Source organism: Ictidomys tridecemlineatus, chromosome 10 (assembly GCF_052094955.1).
Source record: "Ictidomys tridecemlineatus isolate mIctTri1 chromosome 10, mIctTri1.hap1, whole genome shotgun sequence".
In the NCBI taxonomy this organism is placed as follows: domain Eukaryota; kingdom Metazoa; phylum Chordata; class Mammalia; order Rodentia; family Sciuridae; genus Ictidomys; species Ictidomys tridecemlineatus.
Window position 1 is genome coordinate 113,649,930 of NC_135486.1, and position 20,027 is coordinate 113,669,956.

The 20,027-nt window shown below is 36.9% G+C and overlaps 1 long non-coding RNA gene across 1 annotated transcript in view; it reads right to left on the minus strand.

Annotated features, from left to right (window-relative positions):
• The window catches only part of LOC144367659 (uncharacterized), a 108,175-nt gene that overhangs the window by 70,179 nt on the left and 17,969 nt on the right, over window positions 1-20,027 (minus strand). The window lies entirely within an intron of this gene.

Sequence of the window (20,027 nt, forward strand, 5' to 3'; positions counted from 1 at the left end):
TGGAGTGAGAAAGACTAAGTAAGAATTAACAAAATGGAGTCACCTTCCAGTTTTCCAGCTAAAGGTGGAAAAGATAGAGAGATGCCACTCCTACCCATGGGAGTCAACATATTAAGTACTTGCTCTAAATTTTTGCTTCTAACACTTAAAAAGTAATTTTCCTATTGCTATGTTTAAAGGATGATGTTTTCATGATGCACAGGAAGACCCAAATTATGTGGATCTTTCACCCTATCTAGTATACTGTTGATCTGGAAAGCGTGAATAGGAAATAATGCCTTTTTAGCAGGAAGAGCAGAATGGAATTCTCAGGGGATCAGGGGGGTCTATTATTCTCAGGGGGGTCTATAAATCCTGCTCAGAATTATAGAATTAGAGTATGATAAACAAGCCTCAGTGTTTGGAAGAAATAATCTGAGCAGAGTGTAGCCTTTTTTTATGGCCTCTGGTTTTGAGTTCATTAATTTCTGTCTGTAGGCAGGCCCTGAGTCAGATTCTAAATGGGTTAATGACAAAGGCTTGATAAAAATTCACATTCCTTGTGGAACATGTTACATTCCATTCAGTTAACTTAAATTTTAATTTTTGAAATCATGTGATTACTGCTCATTTTATATGTGATACTGCCTTTGTTAAAAAACAATACACATCTTTTGTTTAATTATGTGAAACCCATATACAAGGGCTACCTTATCTCATTCATACTTATTTGTTGCTAAGACTCACTGCTAGGGTGCTATCTTTGAATGATAAAAAGAAATACATAATGCTGTCGTTTCATCTGTAAAATCCTCCAAATATGTCACAGGAAGTAAAACTTGGGTGAAGCTATGGAAATAACCACAGGGTATTTGCACATTCAAAAATTAACTATGTGCAAATTGTCAACTTATGAATGCTTGGGGTACTTTAGAAACTGTAGTTTCATTTTTTATTTACAACGGGACTCATGAGACCTTGCAAAGAAGAGGAATGTTTGAAGGTGTTTACCATGCCCTCTTTCACAGACTTTTTGCTCAAATACTAAGTACAATATAATCTTCCTGGAAATATGCACCCAGCAAGTTAAACATCTTTTTTATGATGAATTCAAAGTCTGAACAACATCATGAAGATCAAATGCAGGTGTACCAGAGATACAAGCTGTTCTACTGAGGCTCTTGAAGATTTGACTTCAGAGCTCTAGGGAAAAACTAGCCATGCTCCAGGCGGGGCCTGAACATTGTTTTTCAAAGGATAAAAACTACTAAATTTTTCCTGAAGATAGATATTTTTACTGATGGCACTAAACTGGCATTTGTACTCAGGAGAAAAAATAGAGGGAGCTCAAGCACACTCACTTTGCGGTAGTACAGAAGAGTTCCAAACAAAGGCAGAGGTGTTGGCCCAGGTATTCCCAGCTTCTTAAATAGCTCATGAGAATAGGTTCCATATCTACAAAGTAAAATACAAAGCCAGGTCACCCTGATTTGCCAAGGCCAATGTCTCGGCTTGGCACCAGAATCACGAGGCACTCACAGCTTTGTAGGTTCAAACAGCAATTCTTTATTCCAGCTCTCACACCACCTCCACACAGGTCCAGGGGCAAACGCGTTCTGCTCCCTCCCGCACCAACCACCTACTCCACGAGGCTCTCTCCAAAATCCCATTTTAATTTCACGAGAACTCAATGGGAACAAGCAGCAGGAACACCCTAATCCCAGCAATAATCTTCAACCGCCAACTTCCCTAAAACCCATATCTTAAACTGGCAACGCCTTAAACTCAAGGAGCCGGTTACTTCCTCAAACCTGATCAGCTCTAAACCCGAATCCGCCTTGTTCCTTGAGCAAGGTCACCTTATTAAAGCATGCATGCAATGTTCCATCAAATGTCCTCTAAGCAGCATGGGGTACGCTTGGCAAGGAAATTTCGATGCGTTATTCCTACTTGGTAATGGCCCTCAGCATCTCCCCCCTTCTGATTAATTAAACAACAAGCAATGCGGCTTAGGACCGTGCCTGGTAGGTTGTCCAATTCAACATATGGTTCTTACCCGTCATCGGATGAACTGACCTCTAGGCGTCAGTCCCCTGTCTTAGGTTGAATCCACTGCAATCAGATCAACCCGTCGCTGACTACCGGTCCAGCATTCAGCCATGCTTGTGGATAGGCCTAAGCACCAGTGGGGGGGTGAGGTTCTTGCCTCACCTCTGTTGGCCCCCAAATTTAACCTTGGTGCCAGTGGGGGGGTGAGGTTCTTGCCTCACCTCTGTTGGCCCCCAAATTTTAGACCATCACTAGTAGAAGGGAGGAAGATACAGAAATGCCACGACACCAAGCCAATTGACGGCTCCTTTGGAAAAATTGCATCACTGGTGACACCATCAGCAAAGATGCCAGCATTACCACAATTAACATGGGGTGCGCTGGCAAGGAAATTGCATCACTGGTGACACCATCAGCAAAAATATGCCAGCATTACCACAATTCGCTGCACCAGACGATAGTTCACAATGCATGCAACTGATAAATAGTCCAGGCAAGTTCTTCAGGCAGTTCAAAGTGGGAGAGTCTATCAATATGTCCATTTCCTCACAAAGTAAATGTTGAGTTATATTCATTGATGCATCAGTTTATACAGTTTACTGTGGTAGCTATCATAGAAGCTGTAGTTTGGTTTTCTTAGTCTTCACCGGCACTGGGATGGAGATGGGAATTCTGGCAATGATGTTAAAGAGACATTATCCTGAACAGAATTATTAAATATAATGAAAAGGAAAAGTGAAAGTAAACAAACAGATCTGTTAATAGTAAGCAAACAGATCTATTAACCACCTTTGAAAACAATCATTAAAAGCTGTTTACCTAATTAGATTAAACCACTTAAATCACGTGAATAAAAAAAAAAAAATTCGGATCCATTTTTTCATGAGCGCTCCTCATATAAAAATATGGACATACACACATACTGACATGCAACACAAAACAGGGCACACATAACATACAACATATAAGACAATAATAACGGCCTTGTAGCTTTACCTAGGTAAAATCTCCATTGCAATGTTTAAAAACTCCACAGTCAAAAAATTAAAAACAGTCAAAAAACAAAACTGATCAGAAAAACATTAACCTAGGTTTGTATGAGCTCAAAAAATAAAATAGAACTTTACGATGTGGGAAAAATGCAATAATAAAATAGATATTGAAAAAAGGCACCGTGGTTAATCACTGTCGCAGATGTAAGAATAGCCAAGCTGGAGCTCTGGATTTCAGCTGTTATGGATTTCAGTCAAATCATCTTCTTTTTCTGTAGAAATTGTTTTGGTTAACCTCTCTGGAATCCAAATCGGCTGCTGTTCTCCCTGTGGGAACACACAAACGGAACCCCGACTCCAGACAATAACTGGGTCGGGACCTTTCCATTGTCCTGTTAGAATATCTTTCCAAAGTACCTTAGGCTTATGTACATTTTTCGGATACATATGTCTTTCCGCAGCACTAAGTCCTGATGAATCCAAATTTAGAAAGTTTAGAGTAAAAAGGGTTATTTTAAGTTTATCTTTGGGGGATAAATATCCCTTTAAGACCCTTTTAAATTTAAGTCTTTCAAAAGCATTCTGCCTTACTTTTTAGAATTATTTTAGTCCTTATAATTTTTAGATGTGGTTTTAAACCATAGTTGTCTTAGCCTTTTGTATTTTCTATCTGAAATACCTTTACTTGACATTTTCAACCTTTTCTATCTTATTTCTATCTTCTAGTTTTCTACTAAGGTTTTTATATTTACCCTTAGTAGCCTTTTTCTCTCCTAGTTTTCTTTTGTTTCCTATTTTGTGGGTTTAAAATTCTTGTCTTTCTACATCTTTTTTATCTTCCTATATCTTTTTTATCTTTCTACATCTTCTCTTTTTTTTTACCTTTCTGTACTTCTGTTTTTGAAGTTTTCCACTTCAAATTTTTAATCTTCTTTATCTAAATCTTTTATCTTATTATCTTCCCATTTTCATGGGTTATTTTTTTTTTCTCCGTCATGAAGGCATCTTAACCACCTTCAATTTAACCTTTTAAAGCCTTTTGCAATGTACTTAGACATTTTACAACTTTTTACTTTACCACACAAAGATTATCTCATCTCCCTCTTTTTAGTTTAATAAGTATATTTTAATAGTTAATAGTTTGATAAGTAAAGCAATCTTTTATCCACCATGAAGGTATCTCGACCACCTTCAATTTAACCTTTTAAAGCCTTTCAATTATCATCTATACTGTACTTTTAAATGTACTTTTTCTCCACCTACAGCTTCACTCTTTTAAACGAGGCTTAGATTCTGTATAAATCGCTTAATATTAGTTTACATGGCTGCCCTTCAACCAAAGGCTTTTTTTTTTAACTCCATTAAGAAGCTTTGTCTCAATCTGCAAATACCTTTTTCTTCTTTCTTCCTTTCTCAAGCTTATAAAGTAAGTCTAGTTTCCTCAAAATCTTTTTAAATGGCATTTACAACTTTTTACTTTACCATACAGAGATTATCTCATCTAGAAACATTTATTTAACCTTTAACCTTTTATATTAGAATATATTTCCACATCTTGAACCTTTTATATCCCTTTTTTAACCGTTAATGCTTTTTATAAAATCACATTCTGAAACAACCCTTATGAGATTACTCCACTTTAATAAGATGAAATACTTTCATGTTTTTAAGGTACTATTATGCTGTAATTGAAACCCAACTGAAACTTCTTATACTATTTGTATATAAATTACACATGATAGAATATTAACACTTAGTAACCTTGTTTCAGCAAAGACACAGACCAAAGCAATATTAAACCTTTTTCCATTTCCCAATTTATGAAAACACACATAATGTTTAAATATATTACCTTATGGAACTTAATAAGTAAAGAGTACTTGATTTCATATTTAGTGGTTGATATTTTAACACTTTAGCTTTGTAAATTAATCAAATGTCTGTAAAAACCAAGATCTTAGACAAATGTAGTAAACAGAACTAGCCATCTCTTTCTTGTTGAAGAAAAATACTTCTACAGGATACCATGATGGTCCCATTGATATACTTAATAACCCATCTTTAAAAAGCCATGGGCTACATTTTTGTATTGTATCAACATATGCCCTAGCTGTTCTTGGTCTTACTGGGGTGCCTCCTTCCTCTAACAATTTCTCTTCCTCAGAGGCGAACAAATTCAAACCTTGAGTCAACCATTTTCCCCAGTTTGCCTGAGAAAGTTCTAGGAACAGGCAGCTTGAAATAAAAACAAAATAAATCAAAACAAGAACACATTGTTTTTTGAAATGGTCACCCATTCTCTCGCCTTCCCTCAGGGGGGAGCGATTTTACTCACCTCCAAATTTCAGACGTTCCGCGTATGGGGCACCAAAATGCCAAAGCCAATGTCTCGGCTTGGCACCAGAATCACGAGGCACTCACAGCTTTGTAGGTTCAAACAGCAATTCTTTATTCCAGCTCTCACACCACCTCCACACAGGTCCAGGGGCAAACGCGTTCTGCTCCCTCCCGCACCAACCACCTACTCCACGAGGCTCTCTCCAAAATCCCATTTTAATCTCACGAGAACTCAATGGGAACAAGCAGCAGGAACACCCTAATCCCAGCAATAATCTTCAACCGCCAACTTCCCTAAAACCCATATCTTAAACTGGCAACGCCTTAAACTCAAGGAGCCGGTTACTTCCTCAAACCTGATCAGCTCTAAACCCGAATCCGCCTTGTTCCTTGAGCAAGGTCACCTTATTAAAGCATGCATGCAATGTTCCATCAAATGTCCTCTAAGCAGCATGGGGTACGCTTGGCAAGGAAATTTCGATGCGTTATTCCTACTTGGTAATGGCCCTCAGCACTGATTGTCATTCTATAGATAAGGGCCTGACCAGTCTCGAACTCAGAAACTGGACCAGGCAGTGAGATAGGTAACATGTAGGTGATACATAACAACAAAAACTCCAATGGCACATTCTGTTTTCCAACACCACTTAGAAATAACTTCCTGTCACAAGAGGCACAATGATTAGGTAAAAAAAACTTAAGTCTTCATGGCCCCAATAATTGGGTTTGTTCTTAATAAACATTCCCAGCCTTGAATATGCCTGAGAAGTTCAGGCTGGCATTCTGCCAGGGCATCACAGTTGTAATGGGTATTTGGTATGTTAACCTTTTCTTAACCTAGATATTCCTAGTCAAAAAAGGGCCAATGCTTTGACATGACTTTCATTATGAGATTTTTGGTAACCAAATCCATTCAATCACAGAGTATCCACTGAGAACCTATGGTAACATTGTTTCTTGCAATTTGGACATAAACCTTTCATACTTTTCCTTCTTTCTATGCCATGTCTCTGGTTCAGCATTCAGCCCTTCTTTAAATTTAACTTCACATGGATATTTGGAAGCAGTCATAGTATTCTTATTTCTGTTGAATGAGAAATGTGACATTGAAGAAAACTGGGACTTCCATTGGCTTCATACCAACGTGAGCCATGTTGAGTGTCACCCAAGTCCATTGTCAGACAATCTAAGTGACTTGAGCAAGAAGGAAGGCTGAGTTCCCTTATACTCTTAGTGCTTCTGTGAGAAACAAATGACTGAGGAATCATTTCCAGGCCATTCCTCCTCTCATTGAGTTTGATCCTCCAACTGGTATTGCTCAGATGGCAGCACAGAGTCAAGCATGCTCATGTTTACCAAGGCAGTCAATCACAAAACAGTTTTGTTTATTGCCTCTGCACATCAACTCTCCTTGTATGAAAACCCACAAAGGCTGGTGCTTCCTTGGGCTGGCCAACCTGCAACACAGATATGTCATCTTCACAGCCCTATGCCTGGGGGTTCTGGATCCTAAAATCTTCACCCCCATTAGCATTGATAATAGATGAAAGACTAGATAAAGAAAAAATGGTGAACAAGAGATTCCTGGCAGCTTTTTCAATCATGAAACAACCAGTTTTGCAAAGATTGCCCCATAGTAGCACAGAGGAGAAAAGTGTGTCATGTTTAAATAGCTCAACATGCCCAGTAATTTCTTTTAGCTACATGGAAGGTGACCTTCCAAATTTCAGTTACAGTCCTGATGACACAGCAGACAATATGCAACATAAAGTAAGAACCCATAATGTGTTCCAGACAGTTGAATAAGAACTTTCTGCTTCTGTTTTAGAGGAGAATGTTTAAGGCAGTATAGTTTTCACATACTTTGTACAAATTCTGTCATTACATACAGTAAAATTAAACTACATTGATTCACTAGAAAATTTCTACAGAGAGAGGATTATGTTGCCACAATACCCCTGAGTTAGTACCTTTTCTTTCAGAGAATAAAAGCCAGATCTATATTTTCATTTTTCATGCTATTTTGATTCCTTATTTTAAGAGTGAAATTGAGGCAAATGTCAAATGTGACCTGTGTGGAATCTCTCCTTCTACGATCAAAATAACCTCTTTCCCTCTGTTTCATGATGTTATTAGTAAAAGCAATTTCCCTACTAGATGATATTCATTCGTGCATTCATGTTGGAGTGTAGAGGGAAAAAATAAAGCCAAATGGGCTTTGTGATGTTTGTTCAGGCTGCTAGAAAATTTCATATTGAGACAAAATAAGTCTCTTTATGATGCTAATATCTTAGAGAGATGAAAATAATACAAAAGGAAAGAATAAAATTTCTTAAAATTTCTGTCAGGTATTCTCTGTTCTAGACACTTATCATTTGGAAGAAAAAAGTTATGTGAATTTCAGGGTGAAATAATTGAGTTTTACAAGAGAGGGAAGTGCCAGAAGAAAAAAAGAGAGAATTGTGCAGTCAACCTTCCAGGGAGTCTTAGGGGAAATTGGTGTGTTGTACAGAGGGTTCTGGGGGCAAGAAGGGGCAGGAGTCACCACATGCACAGGGAATAGTCCTCTTGTATGTCTTCTGCAATAGGCAGAAATCCAAGAAGACAAAGAGACAAAATCCAAGTAAACTGGTTTTCCCCAGAATTCCCTAACCTTGAAAGGGAGTGAGGTTCCCACTGCATGTGATAATAGTTATTAATGATCTGTATATCCTGAATTCTGATTTATTCCTCTAGGTGCAAACACAGAGCAAATCAGATAGCCCTCAGAAACAAATCTCAACACCAATTGCCCTATCCACAGGAACTCACCATTTTTCTTCAGCAGTTCTGTCTTCTGAATTGTTTTTTCTACTGTGTGGGATTTTTTAGACAAAATGTGTCAAGTTGTAATTCAGTGAGGCCAATTTATGTGCTAGAAAAATAGATGGGGCTAGGCATGCTCAATAGGAACTTTTTAAGTGTTTATAGAAATTTCAATTTCATGATCTTTTTTGATTTTTCAAATAGACAAGGGAAAGAAGAATATGATTAGGTCCCCACCTCTAGGGTTACAGAGGAGAGGAGGCTGGACAGCTACTCACAGATATAGGAGAACCAGACAGATAGCTAGAAGGACCCAGGTCTCTATGGAAGAATTGGGAATCAGGTCCATCACCACTTTTCTTCAGCAGTTCTGCCTTCTGAATTGTTTTTTTTCTGATATGTGGGCTTTTTTGCCAAAATGTGTCAAGCTGTAATTCAGTGAGGCCAATTTATGTGCTAGGAAAAGAGGTGGGGCCAGCATGCAGCCAGTGGAAAGGCCACCTATGCATCTCCTGGAATTGGAGGGATCAGGTGTCCTCTTTGCAGTTGACAAGAAATCATGCACTGTCCTCCTTTGATCTTTTAAACCATTCACTTAAACAAACTTCCTTTGGTAATTTCATTAAATTTGAGGCCAGCAGCTGTCCAATGGGTAACTAAAAAAATAATAAACCTTGGTATTCTGCTTCATTAGGTATCCTTTACTAACCTAATATTAGTGACTACACAGCTTTGCTCAAGACATGTTAATCATTTAAGGAGTGTTTATCTAAAAACTAGCAAAATAAGAATGTTTAGTCTCAAGTATACCTAATCTGATACCACCTTGGAGATTGAGGCAAGATTGAATGGACATTTTATTGTCAGCTTTGGGGGTTTTGTTTTGTTTTGTTTGTTTGTTTGGTGCTGAGAATGGAACCCAGGGCCTTGTGCATGCAAGACAAGCACTCTACCAACTGAGCTGTAGCCCCAACCCTGATCCTCAGCTTTTACAGTAGCTTTTCTTCAGAGCCCCAGAGTGGTGCCTAGAATTTCTCATTCATTTTTCAATTCCTTCCAGGAATGGCAGAAACTTGTAGATAGATCACTATGAGGAGAGTGTTCCCTCAACAAACGGAATCATATCATGACATCTACATTGCCTTTCTAGTATCCAAGTTCTGGTAGATGAACATCCTGATAAGTAAGTAAAAATTTAACCCTTTCAAGTGATTAGGACTTCTCAGGTGCTAGGTCACAGTGCTAGAACTGAGATAGTGATCCATGAGACTACAGTTTGGGCAAGATTGCTTAACAATGCATACTTCTTCCCCACTGCCCTAATTCTTATACTATTAAATCCTTCAGGTCAGGTCAGCACCCTGAAGACATGCCTAAAAATATGTCTTTCTGGGGTGGCTACAATGATTAAAGTTCTTTACTTGCATTATACAATTACCCTTTGGGTTTGATTTTTGGGGTGAGTGGCCAGATCTAGATTTTGCATCTGGCCTGGAACTTCTGTAGTATGCTTAGTTCATATTTGGTGGAAGAATTAATATATCACTGTGTAATCAATAATGTCAATGTTATTTAATATTTGATATTTGAACTCAAGCAAAGCTATTAGCATTTAATTTTCTTATGTGTTCATGGCACCATAGCTGCTGACATGAGAATACATGAGACCTTCATTAAAAAAAGCTACATCCATAAATCTTTGGCTATACAGGTTCCTGCACCTAGAATGTTTTTGTGCCTCACAAATCACTTCAGCTTACCCTTTAAAACCCAGCTCCCACAGCACCTATTTTGGTATAGTCTTTCCTAATTTATCTTGAGCTGTAGGACAACTTATTCCTTGCTGTGATTTCCAAGACTCTGGAAGCTGAGGAAGGAGGATTGCAAGTTTAAAACCAGTCTCAGAAATTCATTGAGGCGCTATGAAACTTAGATAAACCCTCTCTCAAAATAAAATATTAAAAGGAAAGGATAATAGAATGAATCAGACAGTATTACTTCATGTGCATATATGATTACACAATTCAGGTAAATCTACATCATGTACAACAAAGAGATTCATTCTACTATGCTTCCTACTCATACACCCCCTTTGTTCCCTTCACATACTTCTACTTAATCATGTCAACTCCCCGCTTTATTGTGAATTAGCATCAAGATATCAGAGAAAACATTTAACATTTGGTTTGCAGGGATTGTCTTATTTTGCTTAACATAATATACTCCAGCTTCATCCATTTACCAGTAAATGCCATTTTATTCTTCTTTAAGGCTGAGCCATATTTCATTGTATATATATATATATATATATATATATATATATATATATATATAATCTCACATTTTCTTTATATATTTATATGTTGAAGGACACCTACGTTTGTTCCATAGTTTAAGTATAAAGCTCTGCTTAAGTACTTGGTTATATAAAAACGCAGTCCCAGATACCATGCTGATTTGAGAGGGGCACACATGAACAGGCAATTGTAGGATGCCAAATAAAGTAATCATAGAGGTATGAGAAAAATCATGCTTATCAATTTTAAAGGTGAAGCTTCTTTCTTGGCATGGAACTGTCCATTCTCTTGTGCATCATCAGCCCACATAATATCTCTTTTTAGAAGCCTGTTATTACTTCCACTGGCAAATAAATTGTTCATGGTGTTGGCTTTTGTTTTACTTTCAAAACTCACAGGTCATAATTTTAAGCATGCAAAAAGAAAAAAAATGAAATTAAAGAAAAAAAATAAAGATGATTTTTTTTTAACTCAGCTCTCAGATGCTCTTTCTTTTAAATAAGGACTATTTTCATCTGGCTAACTTCGGGAGGCAGACAGTATCTAAGCTTTGTGGCGGGGAGAGGGAATAGCCAAGTATTCTGGGCCTTGTGTTTCGAGTGATGTGAAAAATATCAGGTTCAGTAACACATCCTCTTGGACTGAAGGAGGAATGTTCCTCACCCCATAGTCACTGCAGGTAGAATGAGATATATGCCCACTGTGTTCAGAACCTTTGTCAAGCATTACACATGAACTATCCAGAAACTTGGCTTTCATGAATTTTAACCTTTGTTGGGGGAATGAAACATTAAACAGCAAGAAGAAAAAAACCCCACACATATATTTTTTGAATTATAAATTTGAATGAGTTCTGTGAAGTAAAAGAATACTTTACTAAACTTGTAGCAGTATTTGACTCACTCATTCTTTCCTTTCTTAAACTCACTCCTTTTTCAAAAAAATAAAATAAAAACAGCAGAATCAACGGAACTGAAAAGAAGGGAAGAATACACATTGGATGTTCCTAGACTTTTTTCCTCATGTAGGTGATGGATATTGCCTAGAATTGATGTAAGATGTTCACGGGTCTTGTTATCTGAATCACAGGACTTGCTCAGGACTGCCTGCCTCTCTCAGGATTGATATGAAACACACCCCTTTCTCATTATTCTATTTATTTTGTATATTAAAGTCTGCAAGTTTCTGCAGTCCAGTCAGGAACCAAGAGATCCTATGATCATGATGCACAAAGGCAGAATAGGCAGGATCTCAAAGAACACACACCTGCTGTGGAAGCTATGAGCCCTAAAGTCTACAGAGGTTTCTCATCTGAGAGTGCCGAGAGAGAGGTACACCACACCTCAACACCCCCCTTACCTCACGAAAAACTAGCTAGTGTTTATTTTTTTACTCTTTAAAGTTTTATTTGGGATTTTTCGATATATATGACAGAAGAGTGTATTTTGACATTATACATACGTGGAGTATATTTTATTCAAATTAGGATACTATTTTTGGGGTTTACATGATGTGGAATTTTACTGGTCATGCATTCATATATGAACATAGGAAAGTTACGTCCAATTCCTTCTACTTTCTTTTCTAATATTTTGTTGTTGTTGTTGTTGTTGTTGTTGTTGTTGTAAGGACTTCTCCTTAATTAACTGGCACAACTCATCCAACAATTCTATGGGATATATATGGCTATAATTATCATTTTATGAAAGAGCAACTAAGCCTCAGAATTTTTAACTCACCATACACAGTTACATAGCTAATTATTACCATCAAAAAGCAAGGCCCTGGATCAAAATCTTGTGATTCCATTTTTCCACTGAAACTTCAAGAGACCTTCTAAAAAACCTGGCTGATGTTTCAACCTCACATGGGTTACATATTTTTTTCCACGTCTCCCAGAACACTCCCAACAAAGTTACAAAATGCTGCAGAACTGCTTATAAACACAAATCCACAGAAGATCTTTTGTTTACTTATTACTAAATGTGAAGTCACTGAATTCTATGAGTCAGCAGACAGTCAGAGATAAAAGGAGTTCAGCCGTTTTGCAATCAGAATAATTCCAATAGTCAGGAAAACAAGAAGGTCAAAACCAATAAATCAAAGAGAACTGAGAAAATTAATCAGTTAGGACAAAATGTGCATCATGGGGTTATGTTAAAAAAGCCTGAAAAGCCTGCACACTGCCCCTATATGTGGGCCAGTGACTTTTCAACTTTCCTGGTGGGACTGCAGGCTGGCCTTATCTAGGGAATGACCTGCTCACCACCATGCAGATCCCTGTAAAATGGATCTTTTAACATTTCTTACTGATTTTGTTACCCAGTCCTTTTTACTTTTTATTTTGAAAGAGAGTCTTGCTAAGTTGCTTAGGACCTCACTATGATACAGATTAAAACTGATAATCCACTGGCTTACGAAAGCTCTTCTTTTCAACAATTTCACCAAGAGTTTTGGATTGACCATAAAACAGATATTCCTTATAACCCTCAAGGTCAACCCATTGTAGAATGAGCTCATTTATATATTAAGCTACAATTACAAAACCTAGAAGGGGGATATAGACTATTACTCCCCAACATAACCTCAATAATGCTATATTTGTTTTAAATTTTTTAAATTATGACTCAGAAGGTCACACTGCACTGAGTGACACATGTCTTCCACAGCAAAAGGCCCTTTAGGACTCACAGACTGATCAATGAAAAAACAAGACCCAGTCATTATGTGGGGCAGAGGTCATGCTTGTATTTTTCCAGAAAGTGCTTTTTGTCCTATTTGGGTACCTGAACACACCATCAGGCATGGAGGACTTAGAGCCTAGATTCAAATGACTGAAGATCAACCCAGAGAAGCCTTCTCTCAAAAGTTAGAAAACACAATATTGTGTCCATCTACAATTAAAAACAATTAAAAAAAGAACTCGAAAGAAGTGATGAAGAGGGACCCTGAGAAACCAAACAAGAAAGCTAATCTCATGGAAGGACCTGAATAAATTGACACTATGGGCTACAAGAATGATTTGACAGCAAGGGAAAGCTAAAACTCCAATGGTGATGCTTGCTGCAGTAACAGCTCTACTGAGCTGTTGGGTAAAAGGGAATCATAGAGAAACTTATTGTACATATTTTCCAGATCCACCTTTAGTACACCCAGCTTTGTGGAATGGAGAATTCATCCCAGTATTTACTAATGACTCACATATGATGGAAGGACTTATAGACACTCATATTACTTTCAATGATGTGACAAGATTTAATTATTCTGGCTATGTTATGTTGGTTCCATGTTAAATGTGCTGGCTGTCTAAAAGTGTTATTTGAGGGAAAGACAACAATTAGGAAACTTAGACCAACTAATTGTACTGTTAATGGAGACTTAAAATCTTATATTAGATGAGTTATTAAAATGAAACTTACCCATAACAAACCAGTCATCTCAGCAGAACATCAATGAATAATATCTCGGTGTCCTAACCATTCTGCGATAGAAATTGGCACTCTTCCTAAGTGGATAGATTGTATAAATACTTTTCCACTACAACATAAAGTGTCTAAAAATAGTGGGTATATTTTGTATTGGTCTCCTAAAATTGACAAAAGGCAGTTATAAAAGAGTACTGCCAACTCCTGGGGGATTTGTTAGCAACATCTTGACTTTCAGCAAAGGTATCCTTTAGAAAGATGTTTGGTACTTAATTGCTGCCTCAGAATTCTTACATTTTACTTGCAAGCCTTTACCAGACTTTGTAAGCAAGAACTGTAAGGAAGGTTCTTGCTATGGCTTATAAGCCTGTGTTCAATCTCCTTTTGTCTTAATTACTTTAATGTAAAAATTTAATGGAAAGATTATAGATATCTTGTAACATGTAGTAAATGTAATTTAACTGTATCACCAGATATAATAGAGGAAAAGGAATGCTGATACTCCATCAGCCCTATTTTTTCTTATTACCAGCTAATATTTCAGAGCCATGGTACACTGAAGCTGGTTTTCAAATCTTACAACAAATACATGCCGAGCTAGTGAGATCTAAATGTGCTTATAATAGTAAGAGTTGTTGCCTTGGTTTCTTTTATTGCTTCAATGTTCACAGCTTCAGTGGCCTATCTCAAAATATTCAACATGCAAATTTTCTTAATAATTTGGCTCAGAATACTTCCAAGGCTCTTCATAATCAAATAAATATTGATGAAAGAATTGAGACTAAGCTAAATGCTTTAGAGGCTACTGTCATAAATATTAGTAATAAAATTTCAGCTTTGAAATTCAAGGAAAGACTTAAATGTCATGCTAACCAAATACAATGCTTCCCAATGGGATTGGAAGAAGGTTAGAAAACATTTGTTGGGTATTTTGCAAAATAATAGTAACAGCTTGGATCTTTTGAAGCTCCATCATTATATTTAGGATGTAAAAAAAAAGTAAAATTGAATTTTCAGATCCTACTTTTTAGCTGATCAAATAACCCTGGAAACATACTTAAACATTCTGCATGTTATATTTTTGTATTGTTCTCTTTGCTACTAATTCTCTCTACTAATTCTCTATTGTAATACTAGGATGGTGAGCCTTCATAATAAGGATTCAGGGATTCAAAAAAGTGACCCATCGCCTGCTGTTTCAGAGAAAAAGTGGGCATATGAGGGGGGCTGAATGACTAGCATTCTCCTTCTTGTGATTGGAAGAGGTTTTGTCAGTTACTTTTGTAGGGACCTAGATATTGCCTGAATTCTTGAAGTAGCCAAATGTGTCTTCATGCATAGGTGTTCCTTCCAACACCCTTAGGGGTCGAATTTCTCACCTGTAACCCTGCCCCTCTTGACCTATTTTGAATGAAACTTTTTAAAGAATGAGGGTCCCCCCCCCAATAAAACCTCACTTCTGAACAGACGAGCTCTCTCTCTCTTGCCAGCCTCTGGTGACTTTCCTCACGCTCCCATTTGGGGAGCTTGAGGCCGAGAGCAGAGTAGCCATCCTGAAGCTTGATTCAAAGGTACAGTGTGTGTCTGTGTTTTATTTGGTGTCCCAGGAAATTACCATGAGTAACCTTAAGTTTAGCTGCCCACACTGGTTGTGGGTGGCAGTATGTGACTAAGATTCTGTAATATAATCCAGAACGTGCACACACACACACACACACACACACACACACACACACACACACACATTAGATGCTAAGCTCCTGTTCTTAAACTCTGACTCATAAAATGAGCAACAAACCCAAGAAAACCATATAAAACACACACATGCTCATACACATAAAAACCCCATATATACAGACTCACACACACACACACATACACACACACACACACACACATACACACACACATAATATACACACATATACATACACATACATACATATTTTTTTTTACTGAGAGGAGGCATAAATTTTAGTCCTTAATAAATCTAGAAATTTTGGAATTTCAGAGTGATCGTGATCATGAAGGCAGATTTTAGATTTCTTTTGTTTTGAAAAAAAGTATATTTCAATAATTTTAGCTGCTAGATCATTAGAGACAGAAAAATTTTTTTTCTACAATTTGTTTTCTTGAATCAAAAGTTCCTTATCACTATGAACACATTATCCCATATTTCTGGCATCACATTTGGTCTCCACTCCTTATTTCCCCAGGGACTAAGGATAAATAAAATATCTCATCCTGGTTTCTACATCCTATGGCTTCATCCTGCACAGTGTAAGAAAAATTCCTTTGCCACTTTCAGCTACCACCTCACTGTGGCCTCTCTCTGGTTCGGTGCCTGCATCTTCTCATATGTGAAGTCCAGTTCCCAGTGCACTCCACTGTAATACAAAGTTGGTATATTACTCCCACTCTGAATCATCTGTTTTATTTATTTTTATTTTAACTTGTTATATATGACAGAAGAATGAGTTGCAATTCATAGTACACATATAAAGCACATTTTTTCATATCTCTGGTTTTATAGAAAGTATATTTACACCATTAATGTCTTCACATATGTACTTAAGGTAATGATATCCACCTCATTCTACCATCTTTTTATTCCTCCATGCTCCCTCCTTAGCACTCCCACCCCTTTATTCTATCTAGAGTTTGTCTAAATCCTCCCATGCTCCCCCCAAACCCAATTATGACTCACCCTCTTTATATCAGAGAATACATTTGTCATAAGTTCTTCTGGGATTGGCAAACTATACTGAGCATTATCTTCTAAAACTCTATACATTTATCTGAAATATTATGATTTTATTCTCTTTTATTGCTGACTAATATTCCATTGTGTTTGTGTGTATATATATATATATATATATATATATATATATATATATATATATCACATTTTCTTTATCCATTCATCTACTAAAATGCATCTATGCTGGTTCCACAGTTTGGCTATTGTGAGTTGTGCTGCTATACACTTTGATGTGGCTGTGTCCCTCAAGTATGCTGTTTTTAAGTCCCTTGGGTATAGACCAAGGAGAGGGATAGCTGGGTCAAATGATGATTACATTCCCATATTTCTAAGGAATATCCATACTATTGTTTATATTGGCTGCACCAATTTACAGTCCTATAATCAATGTATGAGTGTACCTTTTTCCCCACATCCTCACCAACACTTATTGTTGTTTGTATTCTTAATAGCTGCATTCTAACCGAGTGAGATGAATTGTTATAATAGCTTTGATTTGTATTTCTATAATTGCTAGGCATGTTGAACATTTTTTATATATTTGTTAGTTGATTATAGATCATCTTCTGAGAGGTGTCTCTTCAGTTCCTTGGCCCATTTATTGGTTGAGATATTAGTTTTTTTGGTGTTTAGCTTTTTGAGTTCTTTATGTACCCTAGAGATTAATGCTTTATCTGATTGTGAGGGGTAAAACGTTACTACCAAGATGTAGGCTCTCTAATCACCTCACTGATTGTTTTTTTGCAGAGAAGAAACTTTTTAGTTTGAATCCATTCCACTTATTGATTCTTGGTTTTAATTCTTGTGCTATAGGAATGCTATTAAGGAAGTTGGGGCCTAATCTGACATGATGGAGATTTTTGCCTACTTTTTTTAATAATAGGTACAATGACTCTGATTTAATTCCTAGGTCCTTTATTTACTTTGATTTGAGTTTTGTGCATGGTGAAAAATAGGGTATTAATTTCATTTGGTTGCATATGGATTTCCAGTTTCTTCAGCACCATTTGTTGAAAAGGCTTTTTTTTTTTCTCCAATGTTACTTTTTGGTGCCTTTGTCTAATATAAGATGACTGCAATTATATGGGTTAGTTTCTGTGTCCTCCATTCTGTACCATTGGTCTACCAGTCTATCTTGATGCCAATATCATGCTATTTTGTTACTATTGCTCTGTAGTATAGTTTAAGTTCTGGTACAGTGATGCCACCTTCTATACTTTCTTGCTAAAAAGAGAAGATTAGAGGGAGAATCTTATTCTAAGACATCTAAAAGCAAAATAGAAAATAATAAAAGAGATATTTAAAAAGGGAATTTAGAGTCAATTTTGAATTTTCTTGAAGTATTGTACATATTGAAGTAATTATCCTCTTTTTTCTTTGAGATAAGATTTTGCCATGTTCTCAATGTTGGGTATACACTGAGGAGTGGGATATCTGGGACAAATGGCAGATATATCTTCTTAAACGTCCTCAAAATGACTCCTGGATTTTTAATTTTCCTTCCTCAGCCTCCAGAGTGGTTGGGACTACAGGTGTGTGCCACAGTTTCACTAGTTGTCCTTGAGTAGGAATATGAAGCAAGTCTAGTTTTCTGTATCATTTTCTCACGTGCATGGACTGTTTCTGAAATCCAACCAACTTTGAATCATTCCCTCCACCTGGATGCAAAAAAATCAAACCCGAGAGAAAGTGAGTGAGTTTCTCAGGGACATTCTAAAGGACAGTTTACTCATTTTTCCCCAGAGCTTTTTCATTTCTTTAATGAATCCTTCTAGAATAATGGGGAAATTAGGAAGTTAAAGGCACTAATCACCTCTAAGTTAACCATGTTGATGTGATTAGTTTAGTTGGCTTTTTCACTACTGTGACCCTGACAAGAACCACTGGACTCACAGTTTCAGAGGTCTCAGTTCATACATGGCTTACTCTATACTCATCTTGTGTTTAATTATGTGAAGTCCATAGATAAGAACTGTCTGATCTCATTCATAATTTTTTTTGTAAGATTTACAGACAGGGTATTATCGTTGGAGGATAATAAATAATGCAGAATGCTTTGGTTTCATCTCTCAAATCCTCTAAATGTACCTTCAGTAGTAAAACTTGAGTAGTGCCATGGAAATAAACACAAATTTAGACATTAAGAAATTATGTATGTGTAAATTATTAAACTATGAATACTTGCATTGCTCAAGAAATTGTAGTTTCAAATCATTCCATGAACACTTTTTAAATAGCTACTCATGAGATATAGTTATGAATAGGAGTGTTTGAATGTGCTTGATGTCTTCTCTTTCACAGATTTTTGATCACATATTAAATACAATATAACTTTCCTGGAAATGTGCAAAGGCAAAAATTAAACATCCTCTTTATGATATGTGCAAGTCTAAACAAAATCATGAGTATCCAATGCAGATGAACTAGAGATCTGAGCTCTTCCACTGAGGCTCTTGAAAAGTTGACAGAAGAGCCCCAGGGAAAACCTGGCCATGTTCAGGGTGGAGCTTGCACACGATTTCAAAAAGGATAGAAGCTGGGAACTTCCTCCAAAAGAAGTGCAGTTTTACCAATGACATTAAACTGGTATTTTCTTTTTGCCAAAGAAAAAAGAGGTAACTCAACCATACTCACTTTGCAGTAGTGCAGAAACATGACAAAGAAAGGCAAAGGGGTTGGCTCATAAATTCCCAGCTTCTCAAAAAGCACATGTGAATAGGTTCACCATCTATAAAGTGAGAGACAAAGCAAGGTCACTATGATCATCATTCTATAGATAAGAGCCTGACCAGTTTGACACAGAAACTGGACCAGGCAATGAGGGAGGTAACATGTAGGTGATATATAACAACAACTCCAACTCACAGTAAAAGAAAGTGAGCATATTTGCTCTTTCCCAACTACATTTAGAGAACCCCCCTTACCCCAAAGTCATAATAATGAGCTAAGAGAAGTTGAGACTTCATGCCCGAATTCTTAGGTTTATACTCAATACACATTCCCAGACTTGAGTGCTCCTGAAATGTCCAGCCTGGCATTCTGCCTGGGCATTTCATTTGCATGTCTCTTTGGTATGTTGTCCCTTCCTTAATGTAGTATTTCCCAGTCTATAAAGGGGTGATAGTTTCAAGTTACTTTGATGAAGAGATTTTGCTTAACACAGTCTATTTAATCACAGAGGGCTCACTGAGAGCCTCTGGTGACAATTTTTCTTACAACTTGGTAATAAAACTTTTGAGCTTTCCCTTCTTTAAGTGCCATGCTCCCAGTTCAGCATCCAGCCCTTATTTAAAATTGACTTTATATGGATCCTTGGAAGCAGTAATAATATCCTTCTGTTGAATGGCAAATGTACCATTTTGAAACAATGAGACTTCTCTCT